At 37.8% G+C, this 16500-nt stretch overlaps 1 protein-coding gene across 1 annotated transcript in view; it reads right to left on the bottom strand.

Moving 5' to 3' along the window:
• LOC102218899 (short transient receptor potential channel 5-like) overlaps window positions 1–13914 on the bottom strand; it is a 121903-nt gene extending 107989 nt beyond the window's left edge. Inside the window, exon 1 of the mRNA XM_005809411.2 lies at window positions 13425–13914. The gene's annotated coding sequence lies outside the window, so the exon portion shown is untranslated. The remainder of the gene's footprint in view (window positions 1–13424) is intronic.
• Window positions 13915–16500: the final 2586 nt, after the last annotated feature.

Below are 16500 nucleotides of genomic sequence, written 5' to 3'. Positions count from 1 at the left end.
TGTTGGATCCTAAGGCTGATATATACTGATTAGAGTAAAGTTGTGCAATTTGTACAATGCAAAAAAAGTTATTTTTGCCCTCAATTCATTTAAATAAATCAATTTAGTCACAAATATCACCTGACCTTCTGAAAAACAGACATTTTTGATAAATATCTACTGCATGAAATCTGTTAATCTAATTTTTAAATTGAAACCTCTATTTATATTTTTAGGTTTTCCTATGAATAAAAACACAAAACGTTTCGAAAAAGATGATTTTCTCATATGGGACGCTGATATTTTTACATAGTTTCCATCCTAATAAGAAAAATAGATCTAAATAAAAATGTTGGTTACGTACTTTTAGTGAAAAAAAAAGAAAATATAGCAGCCATATGTTGCAGATGCAGTAAAGAAAGGATGCTAAAATACAACTCTTCTTTCTAAAATAAAAGTTGTGGGTTCAATCAATCAATCACATTTTAATTGTATAGCACATTTCAGCAGCAAGGCATTTCAAAGTGCTTTACATCATAACAAACACAGAAACACAATGCAACATAGAATCAACAATCAAAACACGACATTAAGTCAAGTTCCATCAATAAATTTGTAATTGATTACGTTTCTAATACAATCCTAAGCAGGTGGGTTGAAGGCTGATGCGCCTAAGCAGGAAATAAAAATAAGATTTTATTTTTTACCCAATAAGCTAAGAAAGATCTTGACAGTTTCTGTTTCTACATTAGAAAGTATTTTATTCCCTCTGTGTTTAGACACATTGTCAAATCTTTTTCTCTTCCAGCCTTTCTGAGCTTGATGGCACGTCAAAACGAGGGGATGATTTTATTCTAATGCTTCTCCCATGCTTCAATGACAAACACAAAAACACAGAACATAATCGTGACTCATTTTTGATGACATTTCTACAGAACATCAGCGCTGTCATAAACACAATCAAGAGAAAGCTGCAGACAGGTATGCATCTCTCCTCCTGGCAATAACAAAAATAAAAAAAGTGAATTCATCCCATTATCTGGACGAGTAATTGCTGTGTTTTTGTAATGGGCCTGTTCTCATTGTTCGCCAAATTATGGAGGACTGCTGTTCCCGCACATTAAAGCTAAAATAAATTGCAAATCATTTCAACAAAGAGGCGCTGATTGTGCTGTTGCTGCTGCTTTGTCAGCTGATGGAGGATGGGTTTGTATTTAAACATGCTGGCTGGAGTCAGACGAGGTTTCTGCACTGGGAGGATGTGGACACAATATTTCCCACAGCAAACATTTGCTGAATGAGACGACGGTAAGGAGAGAGTCCAACAGATCAACCTGAGCTGATACTCATCTACGATCTGAACCAAAAGAAAACATTCAGATGATTTAGTTTCTTTTCTTGAGCCCCATGATTGCTGTGAAATGAGGTTCTACAGGAACGCTTCGGTCCATTTTCTGACTCAAACTTCAAATTTCAAATTTCTGATGAAAAATCTCTGGAAGTTCTAATTCTGTTCTGTGCCGACATTAATAATTTAAAGCAAAACATCCCATCAACAATAAGACAAAACACATGAAAGACGTGCATCATTAAGTTTCCGAATGCCACAACAGTGAATTACCTCCAGAAATCTGGAGTGGTCTAAACACAACCCACGTTTACCCAGAGGAGCATCCGTCAATAAGAACGAGTTTCCAATCAAACACCCAGAGTGTGGTAAACACGCAAACACTCTTGGGGAGAAAAGAAGCACAGATGCACACGTGAATTTACTCTAAAATTAGAAAAGCATGCAGACACGTGCTTTGGAGACATGAGGAGAATGAGGACGATCAGAGCGAGAGCTCTTAAAAAAGACGAAGCTGCCAATAATTCTCACATGTCAGTCAATTCGGTTCGCTGGCGCTGAAGTGCAAAACGAGAAATCTCCAAGGTGACCTGCTTCACGGATTCATCCGAGTCTTTGTCCACATTTATGTTGTTTAGAGGAAAGGAGACATTTCTAACATTCAGTTCTCTGTTCAGATAACAATACTGGAATCCTGCATCATTTGGATTTTATATACATGCAATAAGAATATAGATTGTGCATTGATAGAAAATCTCCTTAATGAAGCTTAACTGAAAAGGCAGAGGTGGGAAGAGTAGCCAAAAACTGTACTCGAGTAAGAGTAAAAAAGTATTTGGTCAAATTTTACTCAAGTACTGATCAAAATATTAATCATTTAATATTTAAAACTTACATCATCAGATGGACCAAAATATAAAGTGGAAATTTTGGTATTTTAAGAACAAAAATGACAATATTTCATACAAGTAACAAAATATAACAAAGTTAAGCAAAAGAAAATGTTTCCAAATCAGTTTATTTCAATGAAAAACTTGTTAAACTTTAACACAACTCCAGGTTTGTGTCTGGTGAATTTTCGGTTAACACACGTTCGTTTTTCATTGAGTGGGTAGAAAATTCAGAAATTTTACTCAAGTAGAAGTAAAAAGTACAGAGTGCTAAAAATACTAATAAAAGTATATTTCCTCAAAAAAGTTACTAAAGTAAATCAAATTGAGTAAATGTAACTAATTACTGGTTTTTGGTATTATCCCACATCTTTTATCCTTTTAATTCATCTGTAGTTTGTTTACGTAGAATTTATAGTTTGATAAAAACAGAAGGAAAATTCAAATTCCTCCTGCATGTTGAAATCATCAGCAATAATAGAAAACTCTGCTTAATTCAAAGATCCATTAGCTCCATTCTCGGCAATGAAAACCACTAAACCATGAAACATCCATAAATGATAACTGCTCACAATCTGCATTAGTGAATATTCATTTCATCGTCGGATTGAAATGATTAATTAAGCGACCCATACAGCAGCTATTTTCACAGAATAATAAATGCAGCTGGACGCTGAAAGCTGCTGGAGGATTTATGTTTTCCATCGACAGGATAGGATTCGTTTTTACAGAAAGAACTTCAAGCACATCAAATCATCAAAGTTTAGAGATGAAAATGAAGAAGAAAAGAAAAAAACAGATGCTTTTCTGCATTTTTTGCTTATTATAAGCAGCATATTATTATTTTAATTGGAGATGTTAAAATGTGTTGAGTTTTTTATTAATTGTTTTATTAAAACAAGACCAGTTAAAATGGAGAGTAGTAAAAACCTTTAATAGAAAAATAAATAGAAACTTTAGAAAGAAAAAGAAAGTTTGTAAAATGAGTTTAGAATTTAGTAAACTAAGCAAATGCACAGAAAAGACAAGATGGAGAATAAACCAGAAAGGTGATTCTGAAATATTCTTTACTTCAAACCTGATATCTTCATATTCCATAGAAACTCAAGATTTATCCTGGAGCACATATTACAAGCCAGTAATCTTAATCTGTGTAAACGTTGTCATTTTAACAATTAAATGCGAGAAACAAAAGGAAAAAACTACGCTGCAGTTTCCTCTGTGGAGTTGGTAGTTCTTGCAGTGCATAAATATCATGTTTTATTTATTAAAAATCAAAAGTTATTTAGCTGTGATGTTTGCATCTACAGTTCCAGCTGTTAATTTTGTGATTAACAAAATGACTTGTGATTTTTCTATAAAATCTGTGTATAAATCTGCTAATATTTCCATACATGCTCACATTTATAAGCAAAATACAGATCAGCTAAGGAACAAGATAAAATGACAAAAAGATTAAAAAAAATCTAAGAGTGAAAAAAGAGAAAACATTTGACTAAAAAAATAAAGCAAGTGGAGAAACAGCAGGACTTTACAGAAGCAAAATGGAACAATGCGTGAAATAACAAAGCTATGGACAGAGATAAAAATAAAAAAAATCAGTGACTTATGAGAAAGAAAAAAAGAGAAAGAAGGAGTGAAATAGAGTCTGCAGTGGGATGAAGTGCATCACCTGTGTTTCATTCTGCTGCACAAAACAATCACACCTCTAGCACCTTCATCTATCCATCTATCTGAGAACGACAGAGTGAGTGGAAGAGGAAGACAAGGAGGGAAGGGACGGCTGCTAGAGAGAGAGAGAGAAACACTGAACTAAAAAAATCTCACCCACTCAGGTCACAGAGGAACAATTTCACAAATCCAAAAGAGGATTCTGGACCGTTTCTCTCTCCTTTTCAGGCCTAAACCAGATCGAATGCTCAAGCAGCACAGATTAAAGGATCTGAAGGTGTGAGATCCGGACATTTTGCTTTATAACTTACAAATTTATATGGCCAAAAGTGGAGGACATGGGATGTTTTCTTAGAGACACAAATCACAATAAATTACACTGCAAAACATCCAACCAACTATTTTTGTCTAGTTTCTAGTGAAAACATAGCAATGCATTTCAAATAAGACAAAACTAATTTAAAAGTAACTTTTCAGCAGGATATATGAGCTTGTTTTAAGTTAATAACTCCTAAATATTGATAAAAAAGTTCTAGTTACACTGGTAGATAATGTCACATAAAAATATCTTGCTCTACTTTCGAACTAGAACTTTTAAGAAATTAATATTAAGAAATTATCAACTTAAAACTTAAAAAGTATTAGTGCCACTCATAAGACATTTTTCCCATGTCATGAGTGACGTTATCTGCCAATATTTGGGAATTATTTACTTAAAACAAGCTCCTACATCTTACTGAAAAGTTATTTGCGAGTTAGTTTTGTCTCATTTCAAATGTACTGAAATATTTTCACCAGAAACTAGAATGAAAAGATTTTGTGTTTCTCCAGTGCAATTTATTCTGATCTTTATCTCAAAAAAAATTAGTGAATCTCCTCCACATTAACTGTTCAGGAAAAACTGGGAATTCTCTCCAGATGAGGCAGGACCTCACTTTATAACCAAGAGTATGGAGGTTTTGAAACTGATTGAGTTTGGCCAAACTGAGATCTACAAGACAGACGACAGCCGAGAGAAAACCAGAGGAGACTCTGAGCTGAGGTTTCCTGTCGAGTGTCAGTCAAACGGTGCAGCAGCGGGTCAAAAGCAGGTCAATCTGTCACACTTATGTGACGCCTATCAGAGCCAATTTGCCTAAATGCTTTAAATTTCAGCATAAAATTACCACAAAGAACAGAAATGCTGGTAGAATCAAAGTATTCCTGCGAACCCCAAAAATAATCGGAAATAACCTCCAATATACCAATGTAGTGACTTTTCAACAAGTACGCCCCGTTTGGTTGAAGTGAACTCTGGTGCAGTCTGAATGCAAGCAGACCAAGGATCTCTCAACGCACAGCATTCTGGGTAAATACAACCAAAACAAAAATGCTAATCTAGTGCTAGCAGGAGAAATGGTTCTTCGTCTTTTAACAAAGACAAAAAGAAATCCTACAATCGTTAAAATCTGCCGCTACTCCATTTTTTGTGAAGAAGGAAGTTGTGCTCATTATCTTCTTCAGAGGTTTTTATGGTGCAGCGCCCCCCACAGGCGAGGAGGTGAACAGATGTTTCAGTTCTTTTGGTTTATTTGACACAGTTCAGTGTGAAAGTGAAACACAGCAGCTGAAAATGCAACATATGTTGCAATTTTGGTTTCCTAACAGCTTACCAGGTGTGAAAGCTCCCTAGGAAAGTAGAAATAGCCCTTAATGGGAGATGGGAAAGCTACGTTTATCTGTTTTACTCTGAAGTTTAACTTTTTAATATTCAGATGTTTTGATTTCAACTACATCTGATTTAGTCCAACATGTGGAACTAGCACAAATCAGATATTGTTTTGAGGGATGAAAAAATAAGAAATTTGGTGAATTAGTCAAATAGTCAATTAGTCAGCATGTGTTCACACAGTATTGAAGCTGTATCAGCACAGCTTTAATGTCCAGCTTTATTCATTTAAAAAAATAACATTAAACAATGTCAAAGAAAAACATTTCTGAAGTTATCTTTTTCAAATTTGTCATGTATTAATGTAGACTGTGCCTCCTGCTGGTTTATTAGCAGTAGAAATAAACCAGTATTTTTTAATATTCTATTATTTTCGGACACCAGGATTTTTATTTTAAAGTGGAGGAAATGGTCTGCCTTTAAAACCGTCCACCAGGGTGTAATTGGTGTCTTTTTATTTTGTCTCAAGGAAACTTGCCAAGATTAGAGTGGTATATAAAAGATGAGGTATATCTCTCAATGCAGGAGCAGATGGTTTCACCACATTGCATCATATTTGGACCAAACTGACCACACACCACTCCTTTAAATCCACAATTCAAATGAGAAAAAAGCTTAGATAATATATGGCCCTTCAGCATGACGTCACGTTCCTCCATCTCCCTGCTAGAGGGCAAAAAGCTGCTGGCTGACGACAACAAGCATTGATTTTAGCTGTTACGCCAATTTCTTAAATGCATGCCTGGTATGATATTTAAAAGAAAAAGGGACAATTCTTTGCTACTAATTGTCAACACAAAGACAACTAGATAATTCAGAAAAAGGTTTTAAGAAAAAAATAGAGGGAAGTGAGATATCCTTGCTTGATTTTGTAGATGTGATGTTGAATTTGTTGTGCTTCGGTTCAGTTCAAAAAATAAAAAATCCAACCTAAACATTAACTCTGACAGATCATCACTAGACCGGGTGTTTAAATTAGCGGTGTTAGCTTAGCTAAAAGCAGTGGTGCGCTAATCTGCCACAGCGATCACTTATTAATGATAGCAAAATAAACATCCACCCTGAAAACATGAAACTGTAACGGACTGGATGCTCTGTTCTTTTTGTGGGAAATGTTTGAGTGTCTTGCAGAGGTGGGGACTCGAGTCACATGACTTGGACTCGAGTCAGACTCGAGTCGTTAAAATCACGACTTGAGACTTGACTTGAAAAAATGCTCAAAGACTCGGACTTGACTTTGACTTTCATGCCATTGACTTGGGACTTGACTCGACTTGAAGCTGTTTACTTGAAAAGACTTGATATTTTTTACTCAAAGTCTTAAAATTTAAAACACATTATTTATAAAGTGGCGTCATTAATTAATGTCACTCATTCCGTATCAATATGCGCAGACCGTCACTATGGTTTTCCTCTCTCCTTATGTATGTATGTGTACGTAGCTGCAGCACAACCAATCAAATTAACAGGATTTGGACGTTTAAAAAAACGCGGCAAAGCTACAGAGCTCAGGGAACGAAATACGAAATAACCGCTCGAATATCCTTCCGCGAGTAATTTCTTTTGGCTACGTAGGTTATGAACTTTCGACTAAAAAACGAACTGCAACTTGTAAAACATGCAAGAAGAGAATATCGGATGGAGATGCCACGACGTCCAACTTTGTCCGGCATTTGAAGCTTCACAAAGATCGGTAGGTGGCGCTTTTCTTTTGCTGTAAGATAGTTGACTTTAGCTAACTTCGTGTTAGCATGTGTACTCCGGGTTAAATTGGTGATGATTTACCATAAATCCGGTCCTTCAAATGCCTCCACAAATAATGTGCACCGTGTTAGCTCAGGAAGCCGGTGGATAGTGAGCGGGGCTCCGGAACAGAAAGCAGATTCTGGACCTGAACACAGGGAACAGAGTCTCTCTGTCCCATCATGATGATGAGCCGGGTCTAGTGTCATCTAAGGATGGTTGGTGTATTTGAAGACATCTACGTTGGGAAATTATATTGACAATATATTGTTTTGACAGGTGAGAGAAAAGAGGAAAAAACTGCTGTTATGGTTCTTTGTATTGTGCTGTGGAAATGTCAGCATTTTCGTCTTTTTTTATTGAATATCAAGTTTAACAGAACTGGGCAATAAAGTGGTCCAATTTAAAAATGTTTTTTATACTTTGTGTTCAGCTACACATGTTCTATCATTTGAGATAAATACATATTTTAAAACAAACAAATGGTCTATTATTGGAATTTTATGTATAATTGCAAATTATAAAAAAAATATAAAATAAAAACGACTCGAAATGACTTGAAATTAAAGGTTCCTGACTTGAGACTTGACTCGACTTTTGCCTGTCTTTACTTGAGACTTGACTCGGACTTGAGGACAGAGACTTGAGACTTACTTGAGACTTGCAACACAGTGACTTGGTCACACCTCTGGTGTCTTGTGGTGTTAAATCCTGATAGTTATGTTGGTGTTGTTGTCAGTTGCTGTGGCAACGAGCCTGCGTGTAGCGTCACCGACAACAGAAAGCGAGAAAAAAGTGGTTTTGAGTTCAACGGGTTTTCCTCGCTATTTTTTATTTTGTCGTGACGCACTGCAGTGAATTAATAATATCTATATCTCTATAGTTAACCGTGTTGTCCTGTCGCGGCAGCGGACGGCAGGTACAAGAATCATCCAGTTTACTCTCCAGCGTTGTGCGCATGCGCAAAATTTCCGGACGTAAACAAAACTCATGCAGCTATGAGCTATTTACTCATAGCTATTTAAAATAACCAGATGGGAGATGAGAAAGGATTAATCTGGGCAGCTTATGTGCTCGTTATTTGCAGTCTACCAAACTCGCCGGGCTCCAGGTGCTGCTATCCCACATCCCTGTATTTCAGATGAAGAGTGAAGCAGCAGCCATCTGCTGTTAGCGTTCAGCAGCTCAGATGAAGTCAAGATGCAGGCAGCTGCAGAAGCATCGCTCTCAGAACTGACAGATCCCGTCCAAAGCGGTGAAAATAGGCCTGAACGCCGAGAACTAGTCTGGAGCATTTTCTACTTTCCAGCTGACAGTTTTGAATCTATTATCCTGAGACAAGACTCAAATATGATCCGTTTCCCCCTGCAGTCAAACATCATTCTTAGTGTGAAATTCTTGCTTCTCGCTGCACTCTGCGGCGCTAAGCCACAGCTTTCTTTTAAATCCCTTATTTAAACAAACATTCATGTCAGCGTCTTTTCTCAAAGAGATTTTTTTTTTATCCGCCTTTGCTCTTTTTCATCATTTATTATTTCTTTCCCTGCCACACTGTTTCTCCTGTCTTTTGTTCCAACCCTTACAAAAACTAGTCAAGCGCTCAAAAGTGAGAATATGCTTGATAGTGTTTAGATTTTGAATTATTTAGCTCATGGTGGGGAAGAGGAGGAGAACAAACATGGTTCCTAACAGAATGGGGCGATTTGTGTGCTAAATTTCTGTAGATGCTGAGAAAACACATGATGAGGAAACAAGTTAAGAAAATAAAAGCTTCCCATCTGGTTTCAGGTTTGACTTGGACCTTTTTTATGTGAAATGTGCAAAACTGTTTAAGTTTCGGTGGTTTTTAGTGAAAATATCAGCCCAAAAAAATATGGAAAGATATGCAGTTTATGCAGCAAACTTCAACAAATTTTGTGATTTCACTGACAAACTAGAATTTTAACAGATAGGATTTAAAAACTGTAAATGTAACAGAGAGAAACATGTGTATGTATGTGTATGTGAATTTTACCCAAAATAATAATAATAATAGTAAGTATTTATGAGATTTTTAATCGATACATATGTTTAGAGCCACCTAGTGGTGCGATGAGAAACAGCATCTCTCGGCTCTCACGGCTTCCCCACCAGAACCCTGAGGAATGCTGGTGGAGCTGTTGGGCCACTTGCATGCCGTCAGAAGCCACATTGTGACGAGCGTTTCATTCTAGAAGGTGACAAACAACCAAGCGAGGAAGGCTACACTGGTGCCGCGACGGACGAGAAAGGTTACATAAACGTTTTTCAGTGACCAAAGTTTATTCCTGCTGTTTGGCTGTGATGTCCCTCCTCCACCTGTTACTGCTCACTGTAGGTCAGCTGGCTGGAAATAATGTTCCTATACTTTCGATTTGCTTACAAGAAAAACGAATATGAATATTTGGAAATATTTCTGGTCACAAAACATAAAAAATCATTATGTGGAACTAAGGAGTGGTCAATATTATGATTTAAGAGAGAACATTGAGCTTTTTTGGACTTAAGAAGTTATGTTTTTTTTTTAGGTTATATTGAATTTCCATTGTTTCAAGGATATTTCTTTGTGCAATGCCAGAGAAAGTACCATCATAGTATTCTTTATGTGCTAAAAGCTGGATTAAACTTTTTTTAAAGAGCAGAATATGTTATACAGCCACTTAAAAATGACAATTTTTTAAGTGAATCACTGAACGACTTAGCACCACAATACATTAAAGATCTCCTTTTGTATCAACCTTCCAGACCTCTCAGGTCTTCTGGTTCTGGTCTGCTCTGCATCCCCAGAACCAGAACCAAACATGGAGAAGCAAAATTCCGCATCTATGCACCACAAATCTGGAACAAACTTTCAGAAAACTGCAAATCAGCTGAAACACTGACTTCCCTTAAATCTCAACTACAAAACCCACCTGTTTACTGTTATATTTGAAACATAATCAATTACGAATTTCATGATGGCACTTGATTTAATGTAATGTTTTGATTGTTGATTCTACATTGCATCACTTTGTGTTTTTGCGTTTATGAAACAAAATGCCTTGAAATGCTCTGCTGCTGAAATGTGATATCCAAATAAAATTTGATTGATTGATTGATACGAAAGTTACAGCGTGTTCATTCTGCATTTAATGAAGTTTTCTAATATTTTAAATGGAAAAAAGAGTAGTTTTAGGGTTTGTAAAACTGGTCCTTGTTTAAACACACAGTGAATAGCAAAAAACAACAAAATAGACATTAGTTGGGCTTCCATTAGCCATATAATTGTGCAAATTGAAATTATAAAAATAAATCTGCTTAATGAATATACTGTCATTTAGAAACAAACATTTTTCGCTAAAAGGTTTTTGTGTTAGGATGAGGTTTTTCGACTGTATTTTGCAAAACCCCAAACATTTTTTGTATCACACGAGTCATGCATGTGATCGACAGCCGGCTGTTACTCCTGGCAAAAACCACAAAGAAGACGACAGGAAGTGGTAGGAGGATGATGTTTTTTGTTTTCCTGACAATGTGCAGATGACTCCACCAAAGCTGTGTGTCATTCCAACGTGTTGAATCCATTGCTCTTCTGCGTAATTCACTCAAAATGCTGCATACGTAGCTGCTTAAAAGTAGGCGGGGCTTGTCGTGCTAGCACTATGGCTGAATTGTGAATATAATCTCATGCAACTGTTTATGCCCATTGTTGCCATTTTTTTAAACACGTGAGCAAAGTTATTCACACGTTTTTAATTTATTACACTGAAACAGGTCTTCAATAAGTTTTTTTGATTTGAAAGTATGAAAATAAAATTGCTTAATGGTGACATCTGCACACAGTTACACTAAACCACACAGAGGGCTTAATTTATCTTAATTTGAACATGCTTGGAAAACAAACAAGTAAAAGAAACAGAAAATGGGATAGGAAGAAATATAAACTCAAATAAAACCCCAGTGACTTTTTAAAAGTTATAATTTCAACACCTCTAACATTTTCTGTAAAACTCCTCCCAAATGACTTTAAGAAGAAGCCAGAGAAAGTGCAGGAGTTTTCTTCTTTTCTGATACTAAAGCGCATTAAGTAACGCAGTGCAGCCCCTTCCCCACCTGTTGCTACATCGTGCCCGTCAGCTGTAAGATGTTTATACTCTTTTCCCGGAAAAGGATTCATTTGAATATTTGAAAATATCTTCAATTGTTCTCTATTTTTTATTTATTCTGCATGTCAAAATGCAAATACCTAGCAATAACAATACTAGCTTAATTTATAAAGTGCTTTCAAAGTGCTGAACATTTACAAGGAGGGAAAAACTAAAACAATACATTTAAAAACAAATAAGTTACCAATAAAAGCAGTAAGAACAGGCAGGCATTGTGTTGTCTTCAGGAATAAGACTGTGCATGAGGTGGTTTGGTTGAACAGCAGGTTTTATTACAAACTTCAGCACAACCAAATTATGAGGAAATCTTGGCCCGATCAGTGAAATCACCGTTATCACTGCGCAGCATCTCTTTTCCAGGGTTCTGGTCAACACAAAGTAAACGTCATCACATACCTATGTTCCAGATATAGACATGTTTAGTTCTTGGCGGCAGATTGACTGCTAGCGTGTCTGGAGTCCACGGATTAAACTTGTTTTTCAAACTCGGTGTATTTTGGCGTGACTGTTCAAGCACTTCCAAAAATAAAAACATCCAGTATATAAATAGGGAACGTAGACCAAAATAAAAGCATTAGAACGTTAATTTATTTCTATATTAGCAGTAGGAAGAATTGCCACGAACAAATCAGGTTTTAAGATATTTCTACTTAAAGTTTCCAAACTCGCTACCTACAATTTGTTAAATGACATTTCTTTGCTGCTTTAGCTGTAATTTTTGCACCACACGACTGCAGTGGCTTCAGAATACTGTCCAAAAAATAAATGCACAATTCAGCAACTTTTACTGTTATAAAATAAAATCATCAACGGTCTGTATTGATTCCCCCCCTCCCCCCTCATCATCTCTCCTGTAGATGAAATAGCCAAGATAATTTTTCTGGTTGTTGTTATTATTCAGTTTGCTGCAGGATGTTCATTTCCCAGATGTTATTGTTTGTGGGTGGCTGCGCCTGCAGTTAGGTCTTCCTTACATTTTAAAGAGGATTGTGTTTCCCTGCAGGTGGACAGACCGAGGGAAAATAAAAAAAAGCAGACGGAGGGTCTAATTTGCGGGGAAAACCCCTAGGCTTTATGACTGCGCGTTATGCGCTTCCAAAACCATGGGGGAGCTCAAACATTTTGCAGCTTTATCCATTTCTGTCTCTATCTTCATACAACGTGCACAAAGGAGCACGCGCACACACACCCACTCTGCAAATACAGCAGAAAGCTGCACCATCCTCCCTCTCTTTCTCTGTTTCTAACCGCACAAAGCCTCGTCATGCGCACCCAAAACGCACCAACGCGCAAAGCGGAGTCCATGGAGACCCACACAAACTCTGCGGCCCTCACACACAAACTGACGCGCACGCACTTCAGCTACACCCCCTCTTTTTTTCTCCTCAGCATTAGTCAATACATTCAGGATACATAAACCACCCACCAGTCACCCAAAGCATCTCTCTTTCGCTCTCTATCTCTCCCCTCTCAACCTTCAGCGACACCTCAACAGCAACACCATCATCACTTTGAAAACCAGATCAGACCCAAACACTGGAGCTCTGTGATGAAAATAAACATGGATCCAGGTATGCACCATGTTTCAGGGCTTCATCTGCGTACGGAGAAGCTGCTCAACCCAAGCTTGAGCATAACACACAGCCAAACGGAACAAAAGCACCACATTTGCTCAAAAAAATAAAATGGTCAACGAGCAAACATACTAAAGAAAGTGAAATAAACTAACGTTAATCTTTCATTAAACCCATGTCACTATTGAAGACACACGATTTCAAACGATGGCCGTCGTTTAAATGTGGCACCATGAAGACAGCAGCTGCTGTTAATTGAGTCAATCAGGCTGAAGATGCTTACAGGTGTTTAATTCTCTCCGTGTGCGGCAGGAAAAGGTTTAGCGGGAGCTGTTAGGTGGTCCTTACCTGTTCGGAAGACTCCCTTTTTCTCCGTCTGTGAGCTGGAAAAACAGCAGAAATTCACCGCGGAGCTCCTCCAAAATTAATGATTACTCCCCTCTCCGCTCGCGCGCCTCACGTGCGGCGCTTCTGCTCTGAATGCGTATCTGTCCGCGTTTCTTTCCCCCCTCCACCACCTCTCTCTCTCTTTCTCTCTTTTTTGTTTCTCTCGCGGGATTTCCGCCTCCGTCTTCCTCTCCTCCTTCTTCTTCTCCTTTAACTCCGCAGAATCAGCTCGTCCTCCTCGAGCCTGTCGAACCGAGTCGGAGCGGCTGGAGTCGCGTCTGCTCGCGCTGCTGATGCGTATCCTCCGCGCGACCCATCGCGAAGCCAGTGGCGGGAGGAAAATGATGGAAATGTGGGATAAATCCCAAATGAATCCCAACCCCAGAGCTACAGGTGACGGATCATTGGCTGTTTGCGAAATAAAGAATAAAAACCAGAGTGTTGGCTTTGGTTCCGGCTCCACAGAGTGGCATCTGTAACTGACTCTGGTTTAGGAAAGACATCACTTCATGCACCTTCCCTCTCTCTCTCTCTCTCTCTCAGCTCACTCAAGAAATAAAAAATCACTGGTAACATTTAAGCTTTCCGGCTACTCCAGTTAAAATGGTCTCTTGTCCTGTTTCACCACCTTGTTTGATAAGCAAGAAAATATTGGCTCTTTTATAAGTCATAAATTAGTTTTGAAAAAAGAAAAGATAAGGCCAATATACATTTTGCCTTGACAGGTCCATGTAATCTTGTTGATATACTATGTAGACTTTTTTTCTAGTTGAAGTTTCCTATTGGTCGGGTTTGAAAATCATTAGTGGAGCCTCCTGCTCAACCAAAAAGAATACAGAAAGTCGTTTCTGGATGGTAAGTTGACCTTAAAACACTTGTCTTTTCCAGCACCTACTATAAAGCACATATAAAACCAGCTGACCAAGTGCTGGTGCTCAGCTTGGGTTGCTGGGTGATGGGTGGAACTCCCCTCGGGTTGCTAGGTAACGGGTTTGGGTTGCTAGGTGAGAGGCAGTGCCTTAACATTCTCAAGGCTTTTAAAACAACTTGTTTTCTAGACACCAAAAAACATTAACTTATTGCCAATTTGTTTTTTCTTTCCTAAATGGTTGGGCTGTTTTTAGAAGCAGCAGAGACTCAAATACAAAAAGGTGTAAAATGTAAATTTTGGACTGATGTCCCATTTAAGTTTGAGCATTTTCAAAACTTGATCTAGTATGGGGTTTCTGAAACATCTTTGTAACATAATACAAGGAAGGAACATTAGTCAACCTGTGACATATTGATTTGGCCTGGTTTGTTCCAATCAATTAGTGGAGCCAATTGATTGGAACAGTATTCCAATCAATTGGAATACTGTTCTAATTGATTGGAATACTGTATTACAGTATTATTATACTGTAATATCTTTATATTATAGTATAAGTTAATACTGGATCTGATAGAAGCTCAGTTTGTTGCGCATTGGATCTGCATGGCAGTAGACATATCAAGATACCTATGTTGACCACTATCTAGCTTCAAAAGTGATAACATTGAGCACATAAGCACTACAACATTGGAAGAAGGCGCCTTGGTTTGATGAATTTTGTTTTGTTTTACATCCTATGGATGGCCTGGTTTATATTCCTCACTTAATTGGAGATACATGGCACCAGGATAAACTTACAATACAAGACAAGCCGTTGGTGAAGTGTTTGTGTCCTGCCATTACTTCGGCGTTTACTTCGTCAGCAAAGCTGCAGTCCATCTGCATCTTTTCACAGGGATGTTATTTCTTGGTGGCTGTGGCCTCTTTGAGCAGAAAAAAATGTTGAGGAATGTTTTGAAGAGCAACAAAAGAAACTGCTGACTCCAATAACTCTTTGGAACTGAACATAACCTGAAAACTCTGAACAAAGAAGACACATTTATGGAGGCCTCTCCTGGTAACTTGCAGGATTCAAAGGATCTGCTGCCGACATCTTGGTGCCAGATAAAGCGGCACAACTTCAATAGGCTAATGGGGAACCAAAACTGTGATGTTACACCTGCTGCTTTTTCGATCAGTCTGAAACATTTTGTTTTGGCTGGAGTCGGATATTTCTAATAGAACAACAAGAAGGAAGGGAAGTTGGCAGTGTTTGAAATTCTTAGGTACAATCATACGTTTGTGAATTTCTTTTCCTGACATCTCGGCATGAGAAGAGATTTATTACGTACATGCAAGACCTGTATTTACAGCCACTGGTCAAACAGTATTTCACTAGAAAAAATGTTTTGTCATGACATTTTAGAAAGTAAACTTGTCAAAAGCAAATCTGTCACTTTGTTCAGTTGTCTAGAGAGATCAGAAAGTGTGACAAAAACAGCAACCAGTTTCCGTCTGACATGCCAAGTCTCTGAAATATCTTTGGTTTGAGTCATCACTGTTTTATTATGTTCCTGTCTGAGACGTTTTAACTTATAGCAAACCAGTTTAATTTCAACGTTAGCAACTTTTCCAACAAATGAGCAATTTCCTCTTGGGGATAAATAAGGTATATTCTATTCTACATCCTATCTGTCAGGCAGAGTGAGACTATCAGTCTGTCCAGATTTTTATTTTTTATTTCCAGTGACGTGCGGTGAGGTTCATAGCTGGTGAGGCACTGACGTCATCAGAATCAGATTTGCAAATAGATGCATAGATTGACAGCAGTTTACAGGTTATGTTTCACTTCTGCATCCTTACACATACAAACTGTAGCTCACAAAACACACATTTCCTTAAAAAACAAAACAAAATAAATGTTATTACTGTCTTACCTGCTTCGATTGAAAGTCCACTTGAGAAAACTTTTTTAGTGTTGTAATGTAGTCATCCATGTCGAAAGTCGGGATAAGCGAGAGGAAAAAAATCACTATCTCTATTATAATCTATCGCTGCACTTGACTTGCTTCCCGAATCGTTTAGCCTAGCTCGCTGTCACTTACTCGGCAGTTGAGGAGTGAACAAGACGAACGTCTGGGATCTTGAGCGCCCCCTGCCATGAGGCAAGAGAACTGCCTGCCTCAC

The sequence above is a fragment of the Xiphophorus maculatus genome, chromosome 14 (assembly GCF_002775205.1).
Source record: "Xiphophorus maculatus strain JP 163 A chromosome 14, X_maculatus-5.0-male, whole genome shotgun sequence".
Taxonomy (NCBI): domain Eukaryota; kingdom Metazoa; phylum Chordata; class Actinopteri; order Cyprinodontiformes; family Poeciliidae; genus Xiphophorus; species Xiphophorus maculatus.
This window is presented reverse-complemented; position numbering and strand designations above follow the sequence as displayed.